This window comes from Hyla sarda, chromosome 1, assembly GCF_029499605.1.
Source record: "Hyla sarda isolate aHylSar1 chromosome 1, aHylSar1.hap1, whole genome shotgun sequence".
Lineage (NCBI taxonomy): Eukaryota > Metazoa > Chordata > Amphibia > Anura > Hylidae > Hyla > Hyla sarda.
The window spans coordinates 268,772,609-268,799,862 of NC_079189.1; the positions used below are offsets into that span (position 1 = coordinate 268,772,609).

The 27,254-nt window shown below is 43.1% G+C and overlaps 1 protein-coding gene and 1 long non-coding RNA gene across 5 annotated transcripts in view; one reads left to right on the top strand and one right to left on the bottom strand.

Annotated features, from left to right (window-relative positions):
* The window catches only part of CHAF1A (chromatin assembly factor 1 subunit A), a 413,519-nt gene that overhangs the window by 344,925 nt on the left and 41,340 nt on the right, over positions 1-27,254 (top strand). The gene's annotated exons all lie outside the window — the stretch shown is intronic.
* Positions 1-27,254, bottom strand: part of LOC130368450 (uncharacterized) — a 55,760-nt gene that overhangs the window by 20,204 nt on the left and 8,302 nt on the right. For all 3 annotated transcript variants that reach the window (XR_008892474.1, XR_008892471.1, XR_008892473.1), the window contains exons 2-3: positions 13,770-13,895; positions 12,693-12,725 (exon numbers count right to left, since the gene is read on the bottom strand). This is a non-coding gene — a long non-coding RNA (uncharacterized LOC130368450). The remainder of the gene's footprint in view (positions 1-12,692; positions 12,726-13,769; positions 13,896-27,254) is intronic.

Here is a 27,254-nt window from a genome sequence, read left to right on the forward strand (position 1 = left end):
CTTCCCCCTCTGTTGTAGTTTCCTCCCCCCCCCCCCCCAGTCTCAACACTCCTCAGCCCTTCTCCCCGAGCATAGCTGCACCCTCCCCTTTGAGGTGCAGCCTGTCCCTACGGGTAGAGGGATGTTGGAGGAAAACTGGTGTAATGGGAATAAGTGAGACATGGCTGGATGCGACCTATGACGTGCCTGTATCTGACAGCAGAGTTGGCACTGTTCTCCATGAACCTAATCTCCTCCTTCCTACACCAGCTTGAGAGCCACTTATTTTCCTCCCTAATCTCTCGCTGCCTATTTGGTGTTGCCCGTGGTACAGGTAATAATTCAGAAAATACAGCCTTGGAGGTCCTTGCTTTGAGCCAAGTCCCAAGTCCCTGAAAGTCCACCTACCTCTTACTTTGTCATTGGTGCCAATGTGTACCATGACTGCTAGGTCATCTCCAGTCCCACCCAGCAACCTGTCACCCCGATCCTAGATATGCCGAACTCAAGTACTAGGCAGACAACACACTGTTCGGCAATCCTGGTCTTACTGACACATCACCCGGTCTGTCTCCCTAATAAGAGTCCCCCACTACCAGTACCTGTCTGGCCTGCCCTGCACTCCTCTTTCCCGGAGCAGACACACCTCTGGCTGTTAGAGGCAGTGTTTTGCTGCAGTGTCTCTGACTGTGAACTAACATCCCCCTCATCTGCCAACTGGGCAAACTTGTTAGGACTAGCCTCCCTGACACTTCCCTCTACCCCGTTTTCTATCTGTGACCCAGCTTGCTTTCTGACCCTCCTGTAACTCCATCCTGCTCTCTTCCCCACCTCTACCACTGAGAGCACCTGCTCAGTGGGCGGCAGACTGCTCAATGTTGTCAATGGATCTGTGTTGCCAGTTGCTCTTCTAGATCCAGGATCTGGGCTTCCTAATAAACAACTTGCTCACATCTCATACAGCTGTTGTTCAAGGAGTATACATTGAGCAAGTTGTACACTGGATAGCATTTTCCAACATGGAGGACATCTTAGTTATAGGGATTTCACAGATTAACAGCCAAAAACAGTACAGTAAATATTACAATTGAATTCTCTCTAGACCTTGTGAGTCTAAAGTACCTACAGTGTAAGGAAAGTAACCCTTTGAAAGCAGGAGTGGAAGATCCCTAAAACACCTGTTCTTTAAAATACCTCTTGAACCAGCACCTCTTAAAACAGCAGCTCTCAGACCTTACATAATGGACTTGGATACACTGCTCTATAGGCAGTATCACGCATAATATACTTACACTGCTAAGTCAGTATCATACATACTGTGCTGCAGATAGAATCACACATTATATTTAGATACTCACTTGAGAACTGTGCCTTAATGCTCATTAAGATGCTGCTTCGAGCACCAAGGAGGAAGGCTGAGCACGTCACATGGTTAGGGAGCAGTGAATATCGATGAGGGGGGGTGAGTCCTTAAAGGGGTACTCCAGTGCCAAGACAGCTGTCACACCCCCTCCCATAAGCTTGCATTCAGGGGGTGGAGCGTGACATCACACGGGGGCAGGGCCGTGATGTCACAATGCTCCCGCCTCCTTGATCGCCAGTAATCAGACCCGAAAGTGCTCCGGGGACCGATTCTAACTGGGTGCTGCGTGCAAGATCACCGGGGTCCCCAGCCGCGGGACCCTCACGATCAAGCATCTTATCCCCTATCCTTTGGATAGGGGATAAGATGTCTTAGCACCGGAGTACCCCTTTAACCAATCTCAGACGATTACACTCTGCACAGCTTTCATCTTCAGCTCTAGTGATACAATCCTGTGATGTCCCGGTCCCAAAATGGCCGCCACAACTGAGAAGAAGAGACCAGACGTGCTCGTTTCAGCTTATCTGCTTCCTGTGCAGAGGAAAACAGGGAATTTTACCAATATCTTGGCTTACAACCTGGTACTGACGATGACCAATATTATATTTATATTTAGATGTTTGAGTCATAGCAATAACAAAAACTTTCACCAAAGTACTCCTTTTACCCCCTTAAGGACCAGGCCAATTTTCACTGTAGGACCAGAGTGTTTTTTTGCACATCTGACCACTGTCACTTTAAGCCTTAATAACTCTGGGATGCTTGTACTTAAGAATTTGATTCAGCGATAGTTTTTTGTGTGACATATTCTACTTTGTTAGTGGTAACATTTTGTCGATACTTGCATCATTTCTTGGTGAAAAATTCCCAAATTTGATGAAAAAATTTAACATTTTGCATTCTTCTAACTTTGAAGCGCTCTGCTTTTAAGGAAAATAGACATTCCAAATTATATTTTGATTCACAAATAAAATGTCTACTTTATGTTTGCAGCATAAAGTTGACATGTTTTTACTTTTAGAAGACATCACAGGGCTTCAAAGTTCAGCATCAATTTTCCAATTTTTCAAAAAATGTTCAAAATCAGAATTTTTCATGGACCAGTTCAGGTTTGAAGTGGATTTGAAGGGCTTTCTTATTAGAAATACCCCACAAATTACCCCATTATAAAAACTGCACCCCTCAAAGTATTCAAAATGACATTCAGTAAGTGTGTTAACCCTTTAGATGTTTCACAGGAATAGTAGCAAATTGAAGGAGAAAATTCAAAATCAACATTTTTTTTTTTTACACTCGCATGTTCTTGTAGACCCAATTTTTGAATTTTTACAAGCGGTAAAAGGAGAAAAATCCTCTCAAAATTTGTAACCCAATTTCTCTCGAGTAAGGAAATACCTCATGTGTATTTCAAGTGTTCAGCAGGTGCATTAGAGGACTCAGAAGGGAAGGAGCGACAATGGGATTTTGGAGAGTGAGTTTTTCTGAAATGTTTTTTTGGGGGCATGTCACATTTAGGAAGCCCCTATGGTGCCAGAACAGCAGAAAACCCCCTACATGGCATACCAATTTGGAAACTACACCCCTCAAGGCACTTAACAAGGGGTCCAGTGAGCCTTAACACCCCACAGGTGTTTGACGACTTTTCGTTATTCGGATGTGTAAATGAAGAAAAAAACATTTTTTTCACCAAAGGGTTTTTTTTCTCAAATTTACCATTTTTACAAAGGGTAATGGGAAAAAATGCCCCCAAAATGTGTAACCCCATATCTTCTGAATACAATGCTCAGAAGAGAAGATGTCACATTTGGCTTACGGAAAGCAAATTTTGCTGAAATGGTTTTTAGGGGTGCATGTCTCATTTAGGAAGCCCCTATGGCATTGTTCCCCGGGCCGGTACCGGTCCGTGAATCAAACGGTACCGAGCCGCCCGAGGAACTTTAAATAATTTTACTGTGGAGCATTGCGCCCTCCCGAGCACGCCCATTGTGTGACAATAGCAAATGAAAATTTGCTATTGTTACACTGATCCTCCTCCTGGCCAATCAGGGAGCGGGTCCTCCCGTTTCCTGATTGTCCGAAAGGCAAACCTAAGTGCCTGAAGAATTCACACAGGTCCGCTCACACTGTTACTGTACTTACATCTACCTGCAGCAGTCTATAACGAGACTTCCTTGCGGGGATGCGCGCGATTCGTGACGTCATCGCATACGCAGCTCAGGACGTCGGGACGCTGACGTCCCGTGCGGCACCTGTGATGACGTCACCTATCGCGCGCATCCACGCAAGGAAGTCTTGTTATAGACTGCTGCAGGGAGATGTAAGTACAGTAACGGTGTGAGAGGACTTGAGTGAATTCAGTGTGAGATAAACTTGCCTAATATGAGGACCTGCCAGATCACCAGGGGCAAAACTATATTCTTGTTTAAATACCGGGGGTAATATCTGTCTGAGGGCCTATATTAACCTATTGGGAAACTCTACCTGATCATCAGGTAGGGCTCCCCAGTAGGTAGACATGCCCCATCAGTGATGGGGATCATGTTTATCTGGGTGCATGTCTACCTACTGGGGAGCCCTAACTGATGGGGGTCATATCTATCTGGGGGCCTGTCTTCATATGGGGGAGCCTTACCTGATGGGGGTCATATCTATCTGGGGGCCTGTCTTCATATTGGGGAGCCCTACCTGATGGGGGTCATATCTATCTGGGACATTATTTACTAGGGGAACCCTACCTGCCTACCTGATAAAGGGACATACCTTCCTGAAGTGTGGGGCTACCGACTTAATATGGGAACTTACTTTTTAGGGGTCCTATCTAGCTAATGAGGTGACTTATTTAACTATTTAACAAAGGAGACCTACTTAATTAACAAGCGGGCCACTGAAAAACTATCACGTTTACCGGTGCGCAGCGATAAAAAGGTTGGGGAGACTGCCCGATGATGCCAAAACAGCAAAAAAAAAACACATGGCATACTATTTTGGAAACTACACCCCTCAAGGAATGTAACAAGGGGTACAGGGAGCCTGAACACCTCACTGGTGTTTGACGACTTTTTGTTAAATTTGGATGTGCAAATGAAGAAGAAAAAAATTTCACTAAAATGCTGTTTTTTTCCCATAATTTAACATATTTTTTTTTACAAAGGGTAATAGGAGAAAATTGCCCCCAAAATTTGTAAGCCCATTTCTTCTGAGTATGGAAATACCACATGTGTGGATGTAAAGTGCTCTGTGGGCGAACTACAAAGCTCAGAAGAGGAGGAGCGCCATTGAGCTTTTGGAAAGAGAATTTGTTTGGAATGGAAGTCAGGGACGATGTGCGTTGACAAAGCCCCCATAGTGCCAGAACAGTGGACCCACCTCCCCCCACATGTGACCTCATTTTGGAAACTACACCCCTCACAGAATTTAATAAGGGGTGCAGTGAGCATTTACACCCCACTGGCGTTTGACAGATCTTTGGAACAGTGGGCTGAGCAAATGATAAATTACATTTTTAATTTTCACGGACCACTGTTCCAAAAATATGTCCGACACCTGTGGGGCGTAAATGCTCACTGCATCCCTTAATACATTACATGTATAAAAAGAGGCATGGACTCAAGGGACAGGGACATAATACTCCCCCTTTATAAAGCATTGGTACGGCCTCACCTGGAATATGCTGTTCAGTTTTGGTCACCTGTTCATAAAAGGGACACTGCGGAGTTGGAAAGGGTGCAGAGACGTGCAACTAAACTAATATGGGGCATGGAACATCTTAGCTATGAGGAGTGATTAAAGGAGTTACAATTGTTTAGTCTTGAGAAGAGATGTTTAAGGGGGGATATGATAAACGTATATAAATGGCCCATACAAAAATTATGGAGAATAACTGTTCCAGGTTAAACCCCCCCAAAGGACGAGGGGGCACTCCCTCCGTCTGGAGAAGAAAAGGGTTAGTCTAAAGGGGCAACACGCCTTCTTTACCATAAGAACTGTGAATTTATGGAACAGTCTACCTCAGGAACTGGGCACAGCAGGAACAATTAATAGCTTTAAAACAGGGTTAGATACATTCCTTGAACAAAATAACATTAATGCTTATGCAGAATTATGAAACTACATCCCTTCCCCTTATCCCCTTACAGCCTTCCCTTCAACTCTCTGGTTGGACTTGATGGACATATGTCTTTTTTCAACCATACTAACTATGTAACATGAGGGGTGTAGTTCTGGCACTATGGGGGCTTTGTAAACACACGTGGCCTTCAATTCCGGAAATTTTTTCTCTCAATGGCACTCCTTCTCTTCTGAGCATTGTAGTTTGCCCGCAGATCACTTTACATCCACATATGGGGTATGTTCTTATTCAGAAGAAATGGGGTTTCAAATTTTGAGGCGTTTTTCCTATTTTCCCTTGTGAAAATGAGAAATTTAGGGTAACAGCATTTTTCCATCAGACTTTAACCCCTTCCCGCAGAATGTCATATATAAACGCCGGGTTGTGCAGTGCGTTCGCGCATCCCGGCGTTTATAAATGACATTCAGTTAACCCGGCGATGCGCAGCATCGCACGGGTTAACTGGCAGAAGTCCCGCTGTTTCCAGCAGGGGACCACTTCTGCTTCACCCCCAGGACCATCCATTGATGGTCCTGGTCAGCGATCACTGTGATTGGTCCCTGTGGAAGTCGGGCAGAACGGGGGACGATGGCTGCGGGGGCTCGCTCGGGACCTGCAGCATAGGGGGGGAACATCAGGGGACCGGCGGACTTACCAGATCCAGCGGCGGGACCGAGGAGCAGCGCGGGACCGGCGACGAGGAGCGACGGGACCAGCAGGTGAGTATATGGTCCTCAGAAGCAGCAGTGAAGATCTTCACTGCTGCTTCTAGGAGTCTGAAAACTACAACTCCCAGCATGCCTAGACAGCCTTTGGCTGTCTGGGCATGCTGGGAGTTGTAGTTTTGCAACATCTGGAGGGCCCAGTTTGGAGACCATTGTATAATGGTCTCCAATCTGTGCTCTTCCAGCTGTTGCAAAACTACAACTCCCAGTATGCACTGACTGTCCAGGCATGCTGGGAGTTTTAGTTCAGCAACATCTGGCCCTTCAGATGTTGCCGAACTACAACTCCCAGCATGCCCTTCAGCTGTCTGGGCATGCTGAGAGTTGTAGTTTTGCAACAACTGGAGACACACTGGTTGGGAAACATTGTCTGTTTCTAACTGTGTTCCCTAACCTGTGTGCCTCCAGCTGTTGCAAAACTATAACTCCCAGCATGCACTAACAGACCATGCATGCTGGGAGTTGTGGTTTTGCAACAGCTGGTGCACCCCCCCCCCCCCCCCCCCCAGGGTACATTCACATGGGCGAGGCTTTTACAGTGGGAAACTCGCTGTAATCCCCTGCCCATGTGACTGTACCCTAAAAACACTACACTACACTAACACAAAATAAAATAAAAAGTTAAAAACACTACATATACACATACCCTTACACAGCCCCCCTCCCCCAATAAGAACGTCCGGTACGCCACTGTTTCCAAAGCAGAGCCTCCAGCTGTTGAAAAACAACAACTCCCAGTATTGCCGGACAGCCACTGACTGTCCACGCATGCTGGGAGTTTTGCAACAGCTGGAGGCACCCTGTTAGGGGTATTCTACGCCAGTGATTCCCAATGTCCACCCCTATGCAAATCCCTAATTTAGGCCTCAAATGCGCACAGCGCTCTCACTTTGGAGCCTTGTCGTATTTCAAGGCAACAGTTTAGGGCGACATATGGGGTATCGCCGTACTCGGGAGAAATTGCGTTACAAGGTTTGGGGGGCTTTTTCTTCTTTAACCCTTCATGAAAAGGAAATGTTGGGGTCTACACCAGAATGTTAGTGTAAAAAAATTTAATTTTTTACACTAACATGCTGATGTTGCCCTATACTTTACATTTTCACAAGAGGTAAAAGGGAAAAAGCCCCCCCAAAATTTTTAACGCAATTTCTCCCGACTACGGAGATACCCCATATGTGGGCGTAAAGTCCTCTGGGGGCGCACAACAAGGCCCAGAAGGGAGAGTGCACCATGTACATTTGAGGTGATTTGCACAGGGGTGGCTGATTGTTACAGCGGTTTTGACAAACGCAAAAAAAAACCCACATGTGACCCCATTTCGGAAACTACACCCCTCACGGAATGTAATGAGGGGTGCAGTGATAATTTACCCCCCACAGGTGTCTGACGGATCTTTGGAACAGTGGTCCGTGAAAATGAAAACTTGTACAGCCCACTGTTCCAAAGATCTGTCAGACACCAGTGGGGGGCAAATGCTCACTGTATCCCTTGTTACGTTCCTCAAGGGGTCTCGTTTCCAAAATGTTTTTTTTTATTTTTTTTTACATATGCAAAAGTTGTGAAACACCTGTGGGGTAATAAGGCTCACTTTATTCCTTGTTACATTCCTCAAGGGGTCTAGTTTCCAAAATGGTATGCCATGTGTTTTTTTTTTTTGCTGTTCTGGCACCATAAGGGCTTCCTAAATGCGACATGCCCCCCGAGCAAAATTTGCTCTCAAAAAGCCAAATATGACTCCTTCTCTTCTGAGCATTGTAGTTCGCCCATAGTGCACTTCAGGTCAACTTATGGGGTACCTCCATACTCAGAAGAGAAGGGGTTACAAATATTGGGGGGTATTTCCTGCTATTAACCCTTGGAAAAATGTGAAATTTGGGGGGAAACACATTTTAGTGAAAAAATAAAATTTTTTTTTTTTACATATGCAAAAGTCGTGAAACACCTGTGGGGTATTAAGGCTCACTTTATTCCTTGTTATGTTCCTCAAGGGGTCTAGTTTACAAAATGGTATGCCATGTGAGGGTTTTTTGCTGTTCTGGCACCATAGGGGCTTCCTAAATGCAACATGCCCCCCAAAAACCATTTCAGAAAAACGTACTCTCCAAAATCCCCTTGTCGCTCTTTCCCTTCTGAGCCCTCTACTGCGCCCGCCGAATAATTTACATAGACATATGAGGTATGTGCTTACTCAAGAGAAATTGGGCTACAAATAGAAGTATACATTTTCTCCTTTTACCCCTTGTAAAAATTCAAAAATTGGGTCTACAAGAACATGGGAGTGTAAAAAATGAAGATTGTGAATTTTCTCCTTCACTTTGCTTCTATTCCTGTGAAACACCTAAAGGGTTAAAATGATGACTGAATGTCATTTTGAATACTTTGGGGGGTGCAGTTTTTATAATTGGGTCTTTTGTGGGGTATTTCTAATATGAAGACCCTTCAAATCCACTTCAAACCTGAACTGGTCCCTGAAAAATAGTTAGTTTGAAAATTTTGTGAAAAATTGGAAAATTGCTGCTGAACTTTGAATCCCTCTGGTGTCTTCCAAAAGTAAAAACTCGTCACTTTTATGATGCAGACATAAAGTAAACATATTGTATATGTGAATAAAATTTTTTTTTATTTGTAATATACATTTTCCTTACAAGAAGAGAGCTTCAAAGTTAGAAAAAATGCAAAATTTTCACATTTTTCATCAAATTTTAGGATTTTTCACATGGAAAGGATGCAAGTTACCACAAAAATTTACCACCATGTTAAAGTAGAATATGTCACGAAAAAACAATCTCGGAATCAGAATGATAACTAAAAGCATTCCAGAGTTATTAATGTTTAAAGTGACAGTGGTCAGATGTGCAAAAAACGCTCTGGTCCTTAAGGCCAAAATGGGCTTGGTCCTGAAGGTGTTAACGAGAATTCGTCAAACACCTGTGGGGTGTTAAGGCTCACTATACCCCTTATGTTCTGTGAGTGGTGTGGTTTCCAAAATGGGGCTACATGTGGTTATTAATTTTTTTGCGTTTGTCACAACCCTGTGCAAATCACCAATTTAGGCCTCAAATGTACATAGTGCGCTCACACTCCTGAGCCTTGTGCGTCCGCAGAGCATTTTACTCCCACATATGGGGTATTTTCGTACGCAGGAGAAATTGTGTTACAAATTTTGGGCGTCTTTTTTTCCTTTTACTAAGTATGGGGCAACACCAGCATGTTAGTGTAAAAATAAAAAATTACACTAACAGGCTTTTCCTTTTCATGAGGCTAAAAGGAGAGAAAGACCCCCAAAATTTGTAGTGCAATTTCTCCTGAGTACGGAAATACCCCATATGTGGCCCTAAACTGTTTCCTTGAAATACGACAGGGCTCCGAAGTGAGAGAGCGTCATGCGCATTTGAGGACTGAATTAGGGATTCAGTGGACATAGTGGTATTCTACCTCACTGATTCCCAAACAGGGTGCCTCCAGCTGTTGCTAAACTCCCAGCATGCCTGGACAGTCAGTGGCTGTCCAGAAATGCTGGGAGTTGTTGTTTTGCAACAGCTGGAGGCTCCGTTTTGGAAACGCTGCTATACAATACGTTTTTCTTTTTTATTGGGGGAATAGTGTAAGGGATGTATATGTAGTGTTTTACCCTTTATTATGTGTTAATGTAGTGTAGTGTTTTTAGGGTACATTCACATGGACGGAGGTTTACAGTGAGTTTCCCACTAGGAGTTTGCGCTGCAGCTAAAAATTTGCCGCAGCTCATACTTGAAGCAGGAAACTTACTGTAAACCTGCCGGTTTGAATGTACCCTGTACATTCACATGGGGGGGCAAACCTCCAGCTGTTTCAAAACTACAACTCCCAGCATGCACTGACAGATCGTGCATGCTGGGAGTTGTACTTTTTGCGACAGCTGGAGGCACACTGGTTGGAAAACCTTCAGGTTCTGTTACCTAACTCAGTATTTTCCAACCAGTGTGCCTTCAGCTGTTGAAAAACTACAACTCCCAGCATGTACTGTTCGCCGAAGGACATGCTGGGAGATGTAGTTATGCAACAGCTGGAGGTACGCAACTACAACTCCCAGCATGCCGAGACAGCTGTTTGGGCATGCTGGGTTTTGCAACATCTGGAGGGCTACAGTTTAGAGACCACTGCACAGTGATCTCCAAACTGTGGCCCTCCAGATGTTGCAAAACGAAAAAGCCCAACATGCCCAGACAGCAAACTGCTGTGTGGGCATGTTAGAAGTTGTAGTTTTGCAAGATCTAGAGGGCCACAGTTTAGAGATCACTGCACAGTGATCTCTAAACTGTAGCCCTCCAGCTGTTGCAAAACTGCAAATCACAGCATGCTCAAACAGCTGTCTGGGCATGCTGGGAGTTGTAGTTTTGCAATATCTAACGGGCCACAGTTTAGAGACCACTGTATAGTGGTCTCAAACTGTAGCCCTCCGGATGTTGCTAGGCAACTCACCGACTTCCGTAGGATCCAGGGAACCCCATCGCTGTCCTCTTCTGCTGCTGATCGCCGCCGATGGGTAAGTGGACTCCGGTCCTCCTCGGTTTCACCGTTCTGTCCCACCTATTGTGGGTGAGCAGGACAGGGAAACCGAAAGTTAACCTCCTGCCCCCGATCTGCTATTGGTCATCCCTTCTAGATGACAAATAGGAGGGGTGGCACCCCTGCCACCTCACTCCTATCCCTTGAGGGGGATCGTGGGTGTCTTGGACAACCCTGATCCCCCTTATTTTCCGGGTCACCGCAAATCGCCGGTGTGAATTCACGGGGTGCCTGCTGATAGATACCCGTCGCGCGTCAGGGACCGAAATTTCCACGGGCTTACAGGTACGCCCCTTGGTCCTGAAGTACCAGGGAGCAAAAATCTGAAAATGAACTTATTTTGTATCGTTGCATCTGTCACCAGAATTTACCTTCTAAAATAATTTTCAGTATGTGAAAGTATTTTATAAGTGTAATGCGGTCCTATCTTTGGCTGCTTTATCTCTTCCTTTGTCATCCTAAAAAAACCTTTCTTTTTTTTTTTTTGTCAACAGTCGGATAGGCAATGCAGGGCGTCGACATTGCTCTGGTGCCGCTACGCCTCTTCTCTTTGTCAGCGATGGAATCTCTGTGTGATTAGCACTGCTTTCTTCTACATTGCACGGCAAGATGTCTGAGTTTCCTCCCGCACGCTCTGCCTCTAGCATCAAGCACGTGCGCTTAGTGAGGAGTCATAAAGAGCGAGTATTTGCTATGGCATCTTGCGCACCATAGAAGTGTCAGTCGCACAGTAGTCCCATCGCTGTTGTAAAGGAGAGGGACGTTGCATATCCCTGGACCACACCTATCCGACTCAGGACAAAGGCATTTTATAGGCTAAAAAGACACAAAGCAGAAAGTAGCCAAAGGTATGGCTGCATCATACTACTAAGCTACTTTCTCATAAAAACAAAAGGGAAAAAAGTTAATAAATGTGAATTAACCACTTCCTTGATGAATTTGAATCACACCTTTTTTCCAATTTTTTTGGTTTTTTAAATAAAATATTGTAAACAAAAAATGAACATGTTGAATCGCCGCATGCGTAAATGACCAAATTATTAATATATAATAAAAAGCAAGCAAAAACTCCCATCACAACAAACATGGTACGGGTAAAAACTAAAGATCATGGTGCAAAATTTAAGTCTTTATAAAGCCCTGTATATATGGAAAAATTAAGGCGTTAGAGGTCAGAAGAGGACAATTTTTTTTTTTTAAACTAGTAAAAGTAAATAAGATGTCTTTTTTAACGAAAAGTGAACTGCATAGAATCGGAAGCTCCCAAAAGTTGCTAAATGTTTTTCTCAATTTTGCTCCACAGTTATTTATTTATTTATTTATTTTTGTTTTAGATTGCGTTAGCAAAAGTAATGTGGTGCAAGAAACAAACCCCCATATGGGTCTTTAAGTGAAAAAAGTGAAGCATTATTTTAGAAGGGGAGGAGGAAAAAAAAAGTTCAAAAATTAGAAAACCCGTTGTCCCTAAGCAATCAACTTAACTCATGTGTTCAAGTATATCCAACACAAACACTATAGTTGTAGGTGACATAACAATGAGTACTGCAAAGTACTTTGTGACTACGGTCCTTAGGTCACCCAAAAGTGAGATCCTGGCAGTCATAGCTGTTCACCATAACAGAAAACTGTTTTCAGGAATCTAATTTAACATGCAGTACCCAAGTTGCGTACTTTTCACATTATCCACTCATTCGCTCAAGCTCTTAGATGACCCTCAAATCCCCCCAAGTCTCAATAATAAAGGAACAAGATAGAATATCAATTATTAAGCTATATTCACTAAGGCCATCCTGTATCCAGGTCTTTTCAAATTTGTGTGAACGTTTCTACAGAACTCTTTATCGAAAGGGACAACATTTTATTGATCATTTGAATCAATTTACTTTAGGGTTTGGGGTATCGGTGGTTTTCAATTATAGGATACCTAGTTACCTGGCAAAGTAAAGAAGGAAATAGAAAAAAGACTTACTATAATATCCATGTAAACTTTTGTTTATAATTCCTAGGAGACAAACCAGGGGATTAATTAGTTGTGGGAAGCTAAAATGTGTATTCAGAAACTTGAGGACCCAAGACCAGAATGGAACCAATCTACTGCAAGGTCAAACTGAGTGCAAGAAAGCCTCCAACTTCAACTGTCACCTAAAGCATACATCAGTCAGTGAGGCTTAGGCTTCTTTCACACTATGAGCATTCGTCTGATATTAAACATCCGTTATCTGTGTGAAAACGGATGTATAATAAAGGATGAATTAACGGGTGCCAACGGATGAATAAATATTCATCCCCGTTATAACATCCCTCATGTATGGCCATAACACTTCTGCCTACAGACTCCCACAGCCGGGACTACTACTACTCCATCATGGAACAGACTTGTTTCCATGATGGGAGTAGTAATTCCCTGGCTTCGGGAGTCTGCAGACAGCTGGGGAGGCTACATTAGTGTTTGTACTACTACCCCCATCATGGAACAGAGACTATTCCATGATGGGGGCTGTAGTACAGGGGCTGAGGGATTGATCGCACCAGGTTTCACTTCTGAGACCTGATGCGATCAGAAGTTCTTAAGCAGGGGAGCGGGCGGCAAGCTCCGCAACCCTACGATGTATAGTGTGTTTTAACTTTAATTTTTAAATCCCCGCGGGGAGCCCTGAATGGCTGGTACCAAGGAGCCAATCAGGGCTCCCAGCGGGAGATTTAAAAATGAAAATTGTGAGTAGCAGCGGGGACCATATCTATATTAAAAGCACTGTGGGGGGCAAGATATATAGCGCTGCATTGGAGGGGGGGGGGGAAGAGATATAGCCTATATATCTAACCCTCCACAGCGCATAAATAAAGATATGACCCCCGCCAGCGCATTTATAAATATATGTTTAAAGAACAGTTCGTTTGGCACTGCAACTAATTAGCCTAGGCTAGCGTATCTGGCAGCATACATTTGTTAGCTGGAAGTCCCTGAGGGATGGGAGGTTCACGCCTTGTAGTGCACAAATCTCTTCCAAACATAGGTATGTAAATAGATCGTCAGGCAAGCACTCACCACTCTTCTAGTTGTATTTTCTTTTATTCAAGTGATTCATGTGGCAAGGTGCATAAAGTGCATGAACAAGCAGCGGGCGGCAGCGCCGTAGGAGCTCTTCAACCGGTTACAGAAAAGTGCTAGTGACTTTAAAATGGTTAAAAACAAACAATGCAATGTAAAATCTTTTGAGTTAGTGCATAAAAATAATGATCACTACAGGAATACTCCTAAATCAACTTTGTCATTGAGACCCAGATTACCCTGAGCCTCCTAGGTGGAGAATCCACCTCGCCTCTGTACGTAACAAGATTTTCTTCCTGTCAGTGCCTGCTTGAAAGGGAACCCATTGTATGCTGAAAAACTTCATGACTGTTGGATTACTTTTATGGACTTCATTAAAGTGTTGGATCACTCTAGGTGAGCCTTTTTCGGACCTCAGTGAGTACATGTGTTCTCTAAACCGAACATGCATAGGCCGTGTGGTACTTCCCACATAATATCGGCCACATTCGCATGTCAATGCATAAAGGACATGATCGGTTCGTCAGCACATGAAGTCCCTGATTTTCACCCACTGGCCTCCTATATTGTAATCTTTGCCTGGCAGGAGGTGACTGCACCAATTGCAGCCTTTACATTTAAAGTTGCCTACTGGGGCTGTGTTACTGAGCGTATCTGGTTTCTCTGTGGAAAATCTACTACGTGTTATTACATCTCCTATATTTGGAACTCGTTTAAATGCCACTAGTGGTCTATTTTGGGTGAATTGCCCTAAGACCTTTTGTATTAAATACCAGTTTCTCTGGATCGACTTTCTGATTTCATTTGACAGAGATTCTGCTTTGCCTTTCAACATAGCTCAGAGTATCAACATCTCTTTTACTCTTTCGGTTTTCAATTGATCGACTGGTAATAATTTTTCTGTCTGTTCTATTAGCTTTATTATACGCTTTGTCTAGAATTTGCTTAGGATAGCCTCTTTCTAGCAGGTTACAATATAGGAGGCCAGTGGGTTAAAATCGGGGACTTCATTTGCTGCCAAACCGATCATGTCATTTATGCATTGACATGCGAATGTGGCCGATATTATGTTTGAAGTACCACACGGCCTATGCATGTTCGGTTCAGAGAACACATGTACTCACTGAGGTCCGTAAAAGGCTCACCTTGAGTGATCCAACATTTTAATGAAGTCCATAAAAGTAATCCAACAGCCATGAAGTTTTTCGGCATACAACGGGTTCCCTTTCAAGCAGGCACTGACAGGAAGAAAATCTTTTTACGTACAGAGGAGAGGTGGATTCTCCACCTAGAGGCTCAGGGTAACCTGGGTCTCATTGCATTTATAAATATATATCCCCCGCCAGCACATTAATAAATATGCCCCCCGCCTGCGGAAGTAACTCACCGCAGCACATGTATAATGTACTGTCGCAGGCTGCCATCTATATACATTTGCCTGCGCTGCGCTATAAATGAAAGGTATTTCTATTAGCTGCGCGTAGTGCCGGCTGCTGGCACTATACACTTCTAATAGAAATACCTTTCTTGGCGCAGCGCCGGCAAATTTATGTAGAAGCGCTGGGGGTGCAGACATAGTGTTATCTGCCTCCCACAGCGCTTCTATATACATATGCCGGCGCTGTGCTATGAATGAAAATTACTCTCAGCAGCATCGGCCGGCCGATGATGCTGCTAGAATGCTTTTCATTCATAGCGCAGCCCGGCATATGTGTATAGATGGCAGCCTGCGACAGTATATTATACATGCGCTGCAGGGGGTACATTATACTTGTGCCGGCGGGGGATATATATTATATTTACTATATATACTCGAGTATTAGCCGTTCCGAATATAGGCCGAGGCCCCTAATTTTACCCCAAAAAAAAAAAACCTATTGACTCGAGTATAAGCCTAGGGTGGGAAAATCATCATTCCTCCCCCCGTGTCTCGACTCCCACTGTGATCATCCAGACCCCCCTCATCCCTCCTGTCATCATCCAGACCACCCTCATCCCCCATCATACAGATCCCCCTTGCCCCCATATCATTATCCAGATCCCCCTCATACCCCCCTGTCATCATCCATCCCCCCTCTCTACTCGCCTCCCCAGTTGCAGCTGTCAGTCCTTCCCTAGCAGCTGTCCAACGTCGCTGCAGGGACCATCCAACTTCTAGTGGGGAGGGTGAGCCATGATGGGGGTAATAGTACAAATACAAATGTAGCCTCCACAGCTGTCTGCAGACTCCTGCAGCCAGGGAATTACTACTCCCATCTGGAAATCAAGTCTGTTCCATGATGGGAGTAGTAGTAGTCCCTCAGCACTGCAGGAGTCTGCTGATGTCACCTCTTCTGAGCATGCTCAGAAGCAATAACGAATATTATAAACCAGGTGCAAACGGATGACATAAAGGCTCTTCCGTTTGCCAAAGACTTCAATGATAAAAATAACAGCCGTTAATTTACCCGTTTCTTGTGACGGAAGAAATATTAGTGCCTGTGCCGTTTTTTCTTCCGTCTCAAATAACGTCCGTTATTCATGACTGGCTATAACAGGTCATAATGGATAATCAAAAAATACCATAAACTTGAATGGGATTTTGTAACGGACATTTAACATCCGTTAAGGCTTTTCTAACGGATGTTTATAACTGATCTTTTAACGGATGAATTTTATAGTCTGAAAGGGGCCTTAGTGTGTGGAGTTTTTCAGTAGTGTATTACACTCCATTCAGAAATGTATTTTGCATATCAAAGTTTTGGCTGCTGACTAACGTTTAGTGTGCATTTTCCACCTCCTTTCATTCTGCAGAGGTCAAATCCTGAACTGAACCCCTATACAACTTAATAAGGGCATGTTTGAAAGGCTTAGTCTGTCTCTTCTACAGGGTATCTTCTCTCTGTTTTGTCTTTAATTCAGTTGATACAGAAAGCATCCAAAACCTAAGGAACTGGCAGTTGGCACCCTCTGAAATTTACAGTGCAATATGTCTATTACCGCCGTGTGACTTTGTCTTATTTTCCTTCACAGGACCTACATCCAGAAGTGCTGTAGTGCAATTTTTTTTCCTGTGTTCTCTGAACTTTTCCTGCATTCCAATCAGCCAGAGATGTCATAAGTCACATGGTCTTTAGTAGATGGGTCGATAGCCAGGTGGAAGGGATTTACTGAAATAATGCTATCCACCCACCGCAGCATAGCCATGCCACTTGACTTATGACATATTGGCCCTCATTTACGAAGAGTGTCGGGTTTATCTCTGAGTGTTTCTTCATTTACTCTGTGTGTATTTTTCTCCCTGATTTACTAATGTGTTGCACGGGTTGGAAATTGTGTTGCAGGGTAAATTGTATATATGCCCCCTTGCACAGCACGATCATATACCCCTTGCAGCACGTGTGTGTGTGTATATATATATATATGTGTATGTATATATATATATATATATATATATATATATATATATATACACACACCTCCGCACAGCGCTATTATATACCCCCTGCAGCTCTGGTGTGTACATATATATACCCCCCCGCACAGCACTATTGTATACCCCCGCAGCATGTGTGTGTGTATGTATGTATATATACCCCCCGCAGCGCATGTAGATATATATTATATATGCCCCCCGCACAGCGCATCTATATACGTATGCCTCTGAAGTGCTATCAATGACTAATGCAGTGGTCTCCAACTTGCGGACCTCCAGATGTTGCAATTCTGGAAGTTGTAGTTTTGTTTTGCAGGTTGGAGACCACTGGCTAATGCTTGTCAATGATGGCGCTTGAGGCATACGTATATAGAAGTGAAGTGGGGACCAGACATATAGCGTTATCTGGTCCCTACTTTGCTTCTATACACAATCCTCAGCAAACACCACAGCTGCCCCTTCGCCTCCCCCATCCCCGGTGTTATAATTACCTGTTTCCGGCCCGGGTCCGCGATCATTCTGGCTTCGGCGCTGTTGCTGTGCGCTGTCACTGTGCACATTGACGATGACGTCATGACGTGCTTTGGGGACGTCACTCGTCAGTGTGCACAGTGACAGCGCACAGCAACAGCGCCAAAGCCAGAATGATCACAGACCCGGGCCGGGAACTGGTAATTATAACACCGGGGATGGGGGAGGCAATGGGGCAGCTGTGGTGTTTGCTGAGGATTGTGCATAGAAGGGAAGTGGGGACTAGATAACGCTATATGTCTGGACCCCACTTCGCTTCTATATACATATGCCTCTAAGCGCTATCACTGACAAGCATTAGGCCAGTGGTCTCCAACCTGCAGACCTCCAGATGTTGCAAAACTACAACTCCCAGAATGCCCGGACAGCCAACGGCTGTCTGCATGCTGGGAGTTGTAGTTTTACAACATCTGGAGGTCCGCAAGTGTGAGACCACTGCATTAGTCATTGATAGCACTTCAGAGGCATACGTATATAGATGCGCTGTGCGGGGGGAATATATAATATATATCTACATGCGCTGCGGGATATATATATATACACACACACACACACACACACACACACACACACATACACACACATACACACACATACACACACATACACACACACACACATACACACATACACACACACACATACACATACATACGGGTATATGATAGCGCTGTGCGGGGGGTATATATATACATACACACACACACACACACACACCCCTCCAAAAAGAGAAGCGGCACTCCACTAGCAGAAAAAATGGACTTGATGGGTGAATAAATACACCATTTTTTTCTGCTATTGGAGTGCTGCTTCTCTTTTTGGAGGTGTTTAAAGAAAGGTTTGGAGTTTGAGCCCGTGGAAGCTGAGCACCTTTTTTGGACTTTAAGTCCTTTTGTACAGCGCCGGATCCCCCTACACATTATATATATATATATATATATATATATATATATATATATATATATATGTGTGTATATATATATATATACACATACATACAGACACACACGTGCTGCAGGGGGTATATAATAGCGCTGTGCGGGGGTATATATATGTATGTACACATGCGGTGGGGGGACAAGACATATGGCGAAGCAGGGGGCAAGATATATAGAAGCTGTGGGGATATATACAAAACCCCCAGCGATTCTATATATCTTTCCCCACCGCAGCTCGCAGGGATCCCTGAATGGCTCTTCAGTACGGGCCATTCAAGGACCCTGGCGGGGAATTTGAAAATGAAATACATCGCTGGGGAGCGGAGCATGCCGCCCACTCCCCTGCTTAATAACTTTTGATCGGATCGGGTCTTATGCGATCAACCCCTTAGCCCCTGTACTACTACCCCCAACATGGAACAGACCCTGTTGCATGATAGGGGTAGGACTCACTCGGTTTTCAGTAATTTCCCGACTGCTCAGAGCTGTCGGGTTTTAGTGAAGAAAAATTCACAGGTTTTCCTGTGAGTTTTTCCTCATACTCCGAGTGTTTTTTCTGTTTTGTCGGGAACACGCCCCTTTTTGTGATAACCACGCCCATTTTGACTGGTTTAAAAAACACTCGGAGTGATGATATATTTTGTCGGGTTGTGCGACCAAATTTGTGTCGCATGGGCTATGCAACACAAATTTGGTCGCACAACCCGACAAAAAAAGTTGTTGGCCACATGGAATTCTGGGAAAGGTCAGAGATAACAGTAAAAGACTTGCACTACAGTACTTTTGGATGTGGGCCCCATGTATGAAAACAGGACCGAGAATGACACAGAGGTAACAGAAGCATATTACACTGGATTATAACTTTGTATTAAAAAAAAAACTTGAAATAACCCTTAAAAAAAAGTGTCATTCTTTCGCAAAATTAAAAATAAGGCCACAGTCACACACTAACTATTTCTAACTATTTTTAGCGTAAAACAGTCCCTTTGCTTGGTTCCAGCTTGCCTTGCTCCCTGCAAGGCTTTGAGTTATAGTACAGTGAGATTGTGCTATTATTATGCAAGAACTCTCTGAATCAAATTAAAGGGTATGTTTACACGGCGGAATTACTCAGCTATATTCCACAAGTATATTCCGCTGAAGCAGAGTACCATTGATTTTTATAGACAGAGGTAGTTCCTCAGCTCACCTCTTCAGCCAGAGACCTGACACACGGCACTGTGTGAACAAACACAAGGCAATATAGAAAAGCAAGAGTCCAGCGCAGGATATTTTGCAAATAAAAGCTGATTCTTTATTCAAGCCACGAGACAGCAGGATACAAAGTAATGCGTTTCAGCCAGTGTGTCCAGCCTTACTCATACAAAGGTACAAATGATATAGCCATTCTTTTATGGGGAAACAGGATCAACGGACCGCCCAGGTAAACACCTGGGTTAGGCTGGGTTCACACTACGTTTTTCAACTAAGGTTCCCGCATACGTTTTCTATCAAAAACCGTATGGGGAAAAAACGGATGGAACAGTATGGGAAAAAGTAAACCGTATGGGTTTTTAAACAGTATACTGTTTTTAAAAGTGCATACTGTTCCGTCCGTTTTTGTAGAAAAAAAACCCATACGTTTTTGAAAATTTTGTCCATTTTTAATGGGAGGGGTCTTGGGTGGGGACTTTAGGATTCAAATGCGCATGTGCAAAGTAAAAACGTATACGTTTTTCCCGTATGGAACCGTATACATGTGCGTTTCCCATTGACGTCCATGTTAAAAAAACGTATGCAGTTGCAGTACGGTTTTTAAACCGGAGTCAAAACCGTGGTTGACCACGATTTTGTCTCCGGTTTAAAAACCGTACTGCAACCGCATACGTTTATTTTAACATGGACGTCAATGGGAAACGCACATGTATACGGTTCCATACGGGAAAAACGTATACGTTTTTACTTTGCACATGCGCATTTGAATCCTAAAGTCCCCACCCAAGACCGCTCCCATTAAAAATGGACAAAATTTTCAAAAACGTATGGGTTTTTTTTCTACAAAAACGGACGGAACAGTATGCACTTTTAAAAACAGTATACTGTTTAAAAACCCATACGGTTTACTTTTTCCCATACTGTTCCATCCGTTTTTTTCCCCATACGGTTTTTGATAGAAAACGTATGCGGGAACCTTAGTTGAAAAACGTAGTGTGAACCCAGCCTTAATCAGTTGAATCCACTCCCACAAAGGTAATACAAAAGACATAGCTAAAATGTGCAAGAAAACCAGTTACAGGTACGTGTTATAGGCATATTGTTAGAAAATAAACTAGGGGACAATTTTTGCTTTTTTGCACACACATTTGTAGCCTGCATCTAATACTGAACTGTATAAATGTAGATCTGTTTGGAGAAAAAGGAAAAAAGGCCGATACCGTGCATTACCCTTGGTAGCAGGAGCAGTGAGGTCAGAGGATTGGCCCCAGGACCGTATAGATGGCTGCTCACATTTATGTATGATAAAAATCAAGCCCATCACCCCAGTGATAATGGGGTACTGAGTGGAGATGTTGCCGCTGCTTGCCTCTTGGGTTGCATGGTCCAGCAGGGCTGCTGGCCTGGATGCAGAGTAGGAGAAACTGGAGAGAAAAACCCTTAAGCGATGGCGCTGCGGCTCCCTCAAAGTGAAGAGGATGGACTAGGAGATATTTTACAAGGTTCACAGTGGAACCACTTTTATTAAGAGTAAAAAACAGGCGATGACACGTTTCGGGAGGTGCCCTCCCTTCCTCAGATCAGGATGCTTAATGTTCATCATACAGACATATAAATACATTTAAAAAACGCCAAGATTCAGGTAAGGGGGCATGGCTTAATGACATCATACAGGTAAGCAACATTGTACAAAGGTAATTATGATACAATACTATGGTTAACAGATTCCCATCAACATGCAGTGCATATAATAACAAAGGCATATAAAAATACATTTAGGATAGTCTCAAATAAATATTGAAATCCTTTACAGGTAGGGCCGGAAGCTCTCGCCTGTCAGGGATTGTGAGCAGGCGGCAGCTTCTGGCGGTGTCCCGGCGTCTGGTTGTGACAGAAGCGTTGCTATGCGCAGTGATCTCATGACTGCGCATAGCCAATAGGAAGCCAGAGCGGACCGCCGATGTACACAGTGCGGTCCGTACTGGCACATCGCGATGCAGCTATTGCAAAGCGGTAGCTGTCAGTAGTGAAGGAGCTTATACGGTCTTAACAGTAATTAGTCACGGGGAGCAGTAGCTATGTAAAACCGTATCCCTGGGACATATAGTGGTGTCTAAGTGTGTAATATGGGGACAGAAGTAAAAGGCATATTGTGTGAGTGTGCAGTGTACAGACTAGTACATATGGCCATAGCTTATAAGTGGACACACGGACAGTGAGACAAGGGGTGTGTTATATGCCTCTTGGTATGTATACATTCTCAGACATTGAGAGTGCCTGAATAAATGAATAAGTATATAAAAAAATATGAGGGGGGCTGGTATAATAAAATATGGGCATAAAAAGGTAAAAATGAATAAATAAAAAATGAATAGATAAATACATAAATAAGAATTATAGCGATATAGTTCAATAAGTACATTTAGACCGGGTGGGACCAAGGTGTTAAGTTTATATATCCAATAATTCTCGCATCGGCAGAGAGTAAAACCGCTGAGGGTTATCCTTGGGTATACATTCTATTGGGGTTACAGTGAAACATTTAAAAACCTGCTGATTGTGTTGGGTCAGATGCCTGGATACACTGTGCAAAGTAAAGCTGTTCTCTGCGTTGTTCCTATGTTTCAAAGTTGACCGCCGCATCTGAAAACGAAAGTAAACGCTTCCCGGCAGCTCAGTCGGGCTGATCGGGACATCGCGATAAAATCGTGATGTTCCGATCAGCTGGGACGCAGGCGGAGGTCTCCTTACCTGACTCCGCGGCGTCCAATCCTCGATGGATTGCTCCAAGCCTGAGCAATCAAGCCCCTATCTGACTGATCCATGCAAAGCTATGGCTTTGCAGGGATCAGCATAGGAGATAAGTGTGTGCAGTGCTATAGCTTCCTATGGGAGCTATAGCACTGCAAAAAAAAGTTGACAAAGGTCATTTAACCCCTTCCCTAATAGAAGTTTGAATCAACCCCCTTTTCCCATAAAAAAAAAAATGTAAATAAAAATTAACATGTGGTATCGCCGCATGCGTAAATGTCCAAACTATAAAATTATATCATTAATTAAACCGCACGGTCAATGGCGTACGCGCAAAAAATTTCCAATGTCCAAAATAGCGTATTTTTGGTCACTTTTTATATCATAAAAAATGAATAAAAAGCTATCAAAAAGACCGATCAACACAAATATGGTACCGATAAAAACTTCAGAACACGGCGCAAAAAATGAGCCCTCATACTGGCCTGTATGCGGAAAAATAAAAAAAGTTATAGGGGTCAGAAGATGACAATTTTAAACGTATAAATTTTCCTGCATGTAGTTATGATTTTTTTTCTGAAGTGCGACAAAATCAAACCTATATAAGTAGGGTATCATTTTAACCGTATGGATCTACAGAATAAAGGTAAGGTGTAATTTTGACCAAAAAATGCACTGCGTATAAACGGAAGCCCCCAAAAGTTACAAAATGAAATTTTTTCTTAAATTTTGTCGCACAATGATTTTTTTTTCCGTTTCGCCGTGGATTTTTTTGTAAAATGACTGTCACTGCAAAGTAGAATTGGTGGCGCAAAAATAAACCCATCATATGGATTTTTAGGTGCAAAATTGAAAGCGTTATGATTTTTAGAAGGTGACGAGGAAACAATGAAAATGGAAAAACGCAGTAATTAAGGGGTTAAACCGCTGAGGTTTATCCTTGGGTATACATTCTATTGGGGTTACAGTAAAAAATTTCAAAACCTGCTGATGGTGTTGGGTCAGATGCCTGGATACACTGTGCAAAGTAAAGCCGTTCTCTGCATTGTTCCTATGTTTCGTAATCCTTTCACGCAGGCATCTGACCGTTCTGCCCACATATTGGGTACCACAGCATTTACACCGCACATATCCACCCCTGGAGACTCCATTCCCTGATTGGAAGGTGGTGCTGGAAGAGGTATTGCCTTTTAATCTTCTAGGTGCTATAATGTTGCGTAGTGTTTTTGCCCTCCTAAAAGTGATACCTTTTCTGCAAGACTCCCTCCCTGCTAGACAAGGATCACTAAGGACGATGGGCTAGTGCTTATGTAGAATCCCCTGGATGTGTCTGTGTTCCCGGGTAAAAGTGGTAATGAGGTTAGTGGTCCATTTGTTATCCGTGGTGTGGACAGTATTTTTAAGGCAGTCACCTTGGGACAGACTGCTGGCTCTTTTGAAGGATGCCTCCACAATGGATTTGGGATATCTTTTGGCTTTAAAAATGATGTTTTAAAATGTTACTCTGAGAGATAAAATCTTGGTCAGATGTACAATTACGTCTGATCCGCTTGAACTGTCCATACGGGACATTGGTGAGCCACTTCTTAATGTGAACTATTAAAATCAAGGTAGCTATTGCTGTCAACCTTTTTAAAATACATCTTAGTAAGGAGTTTCCCCCGAGCCATTGTGGAAGACTATCACATCAAGGAATTCAGCATAGTTTCTACACACATTTTGTGTAAAATTAAGACCCCATGTGTTATCGTTAAGAGACAATAAAAATTCTTCCAGTAAAACCAATGAACCCTTCCAGATAAAAAAAAAAAAAGATGTCATCGTTTATAAAATATACAGTTATGGGGATAAATAGTAGGAGTTTCGAATAAACCTACAAACAGATTGTGCTACGCGAGACCCCTTCAGAATAAAATCACACTGGATGTCAGGTATTTCAGGATCATTACTCAGGAAATGAGCAACAGCGTTAATCCCTAGATCGTGGTTCATTACAGTATACAGGGATGTAATATCCATAGTTACTAAAAAGTATTCATCCTTCCAAGTGACATTTAAAATCGAAGAGAAAATCGGTGGTATCTTTAAGGTACGACTAAGTTAAAAATATACTTATGCAATAAAAGATCCAGATTATGTGATAAATTCGAGGACACAGAATTAATCCCAGATATTATGGGACTCCCAGGTGGATTTGTACTGTTATTGTGTACCTTTGGCAGATAATAAAATATGGGAAGGGCTTGTTCATTAATAAGTATAAAATCTTTCAGATTTGGTCAGTATACACAGTTGAAAACCCTCAGTGACTAGGTCCTTTAATTCACTTGCGTATTTCCTCGTGGGGTCAGAGGGTAGTACACAGTAGAATTTAGAGTCACACAGCAGCCTTTTGGCTTCCTTGACACAGTCCATAGTGTTTAGGATGACTACACCCCTGCCCTTATCAGCTGGTCGGCTCGCTATTATCGGCCAGGGTTTTAATGCTCTGTTGCTCTTTGTATGATACCCCTCCCTACAGCCATCCACTATGGACCATCACGGAGCTACCTCCCTGTTGGACCAGTCTATTCCCAACTGCAACTCCACGTTTTTGTTTTTTTTTAGATCTGCCACCCAGGGTGGTGATACCCCCTCCCTCCACCCCAACAGATCCCACCAATGGAACTTGTCCGGATAGCGCAACCTTTGGGCCAGAAAAGAAAAGACCGCGGAGAAGAGGATGCAGGGGGCGGTATCAGAAAGAGGAGTAAGAAAAGAGAAAAAGAAACAAGACCATTCCCAGAACACACAAAGGTCCACCAGTTTAGATACCGTAAAAATATTTAACCTATCTTTGTATATACCTAATGATACTGAGACCAGCATTCTTAAACGTGGTCTCTCTTTTTGCCCTACCAGTCGAGCAAAAAGTTTTGACCTTTTCCTTGATGTCAATAATTTCATCAGGAAGCTTACAATTAAAAGACACTTCCTTATGAAAGGTGACTTGAACAATGGATTGGCACAAGTAGGACCCTTTAATACAGACAGCTCCAGTTTTGTCCACACTCTTCTAAAACCGAAATCAGTCTTCTACCCCCTCCAATCTAGGGGCAGCTTTTTAGAAAACTTCTCCAGCTTACTGTCCCAGGATTTAGAAAAAAAATGACCAAAAGTAACTCTCCATACACAAATAATCTATCATACAAAGAGAAACAGAGCACTAAAACCCTGGCCGATAATAGCGAGCTAACTGTCCGACCAGCTGATAAGGGCGGGGGTATAGTCATCCTAAACACTATGGACTATGTCACGGAAGCAAATAGGCTCCTGTCTGACTCTAAATTCTACCGTCTGACCCCACAAGGAAATACGTGAGTGAATTAAAGGACCTAGTCACTGAGGGTTTTCAACTGGGTATAATGACCAAATCTGAAAGAGCTTTTATACTTATTAATAACCCATCCCTTGCTATATCTTATCTGCTTAAGGTACAAAAGAACAGTCCAAATCCACCTGGGCATCCCATAATTTCTGGGATTAATTCTGTGTCCTCGAATTTATCACATTATCTGGATCTTTTATTGCATAAGTATATTTTTAACTTAGCCGTACCTTAAAGATACCACCGATTTTATCTCTTCAATTTTAAATGTCAATTGGAAGGATGAATACTTTTTAGTAACTATGGATATTACATCCCTGTATACTGTAATGAACCATGATCTAGGGATTAACACTGTTGCTCATTTCATGAGGAATGATCCTGATATACCTGACATTTAGTGTGATTTTATTCTGAAGGGGTTGCCATTTATTTTAACACATAATTATTTCCAGTTCCAAAATACAATCTATGCACAACATACGGGTACCGCAATGGGGTCTCGCGTAGCACAATCTGTTTGTAGGTTCATTATAAACTACTACTATTTATCCCCATCCCCTATTTCATAACTGTATATTTTATAAACGTTTTATCGATGACATCTTTTTTTTTATCTGGAAGGGTTCATTGGTTTTACTGGAAGAATTTTTATTGTCTCTTAACACATGGGGTCTTAATTTTACACAAAATGTGTATAGAAACTATGCTGAATTCCTTGACGTGACAGTCTTCCACAATGGCTCGGGGAAACTCCTTACTAAGACGTATTTTAAAAAGGTTGACTGCAATAGCTACCTTGATTTTAATAGTTCACATTAAGTGGCTGACCAATGTCCTGTGTGGACAGTTCAAGCGGATCAGACGTAATTGTACATCTGACCAATATTTTATCTCTGAGTAACATTTTAAAACATCGTTTTTAAAGCCAAAAGAAATCCCAAATCCATTGTGGAGGCATCCTTCAAGAGAGCCAGCGGTCTGTCCCAAGGTGACTGCCTTAAAATTACTGTCAACTCCACTGATAACAAATGGACCACTAACTTCATTACCACTTTTACCCGGGAACACAAACATCAGGGGATTCTACATAAGCACTGGCCCATCGTCCTTAGTGATCCTTTTCTGCGAGACTCCCTCCCTGATAGACTAGGTATCACTTTTAGAAGGGCAAAAACACTACGCAACATTATAGCACCTAGAAGATTAAAAGGCAATACCTCTTCCAGCACCACCTTCCTATCAGTGAATGGAGTCTCCAGGGGTGGACATGCGTGGTGTAAATG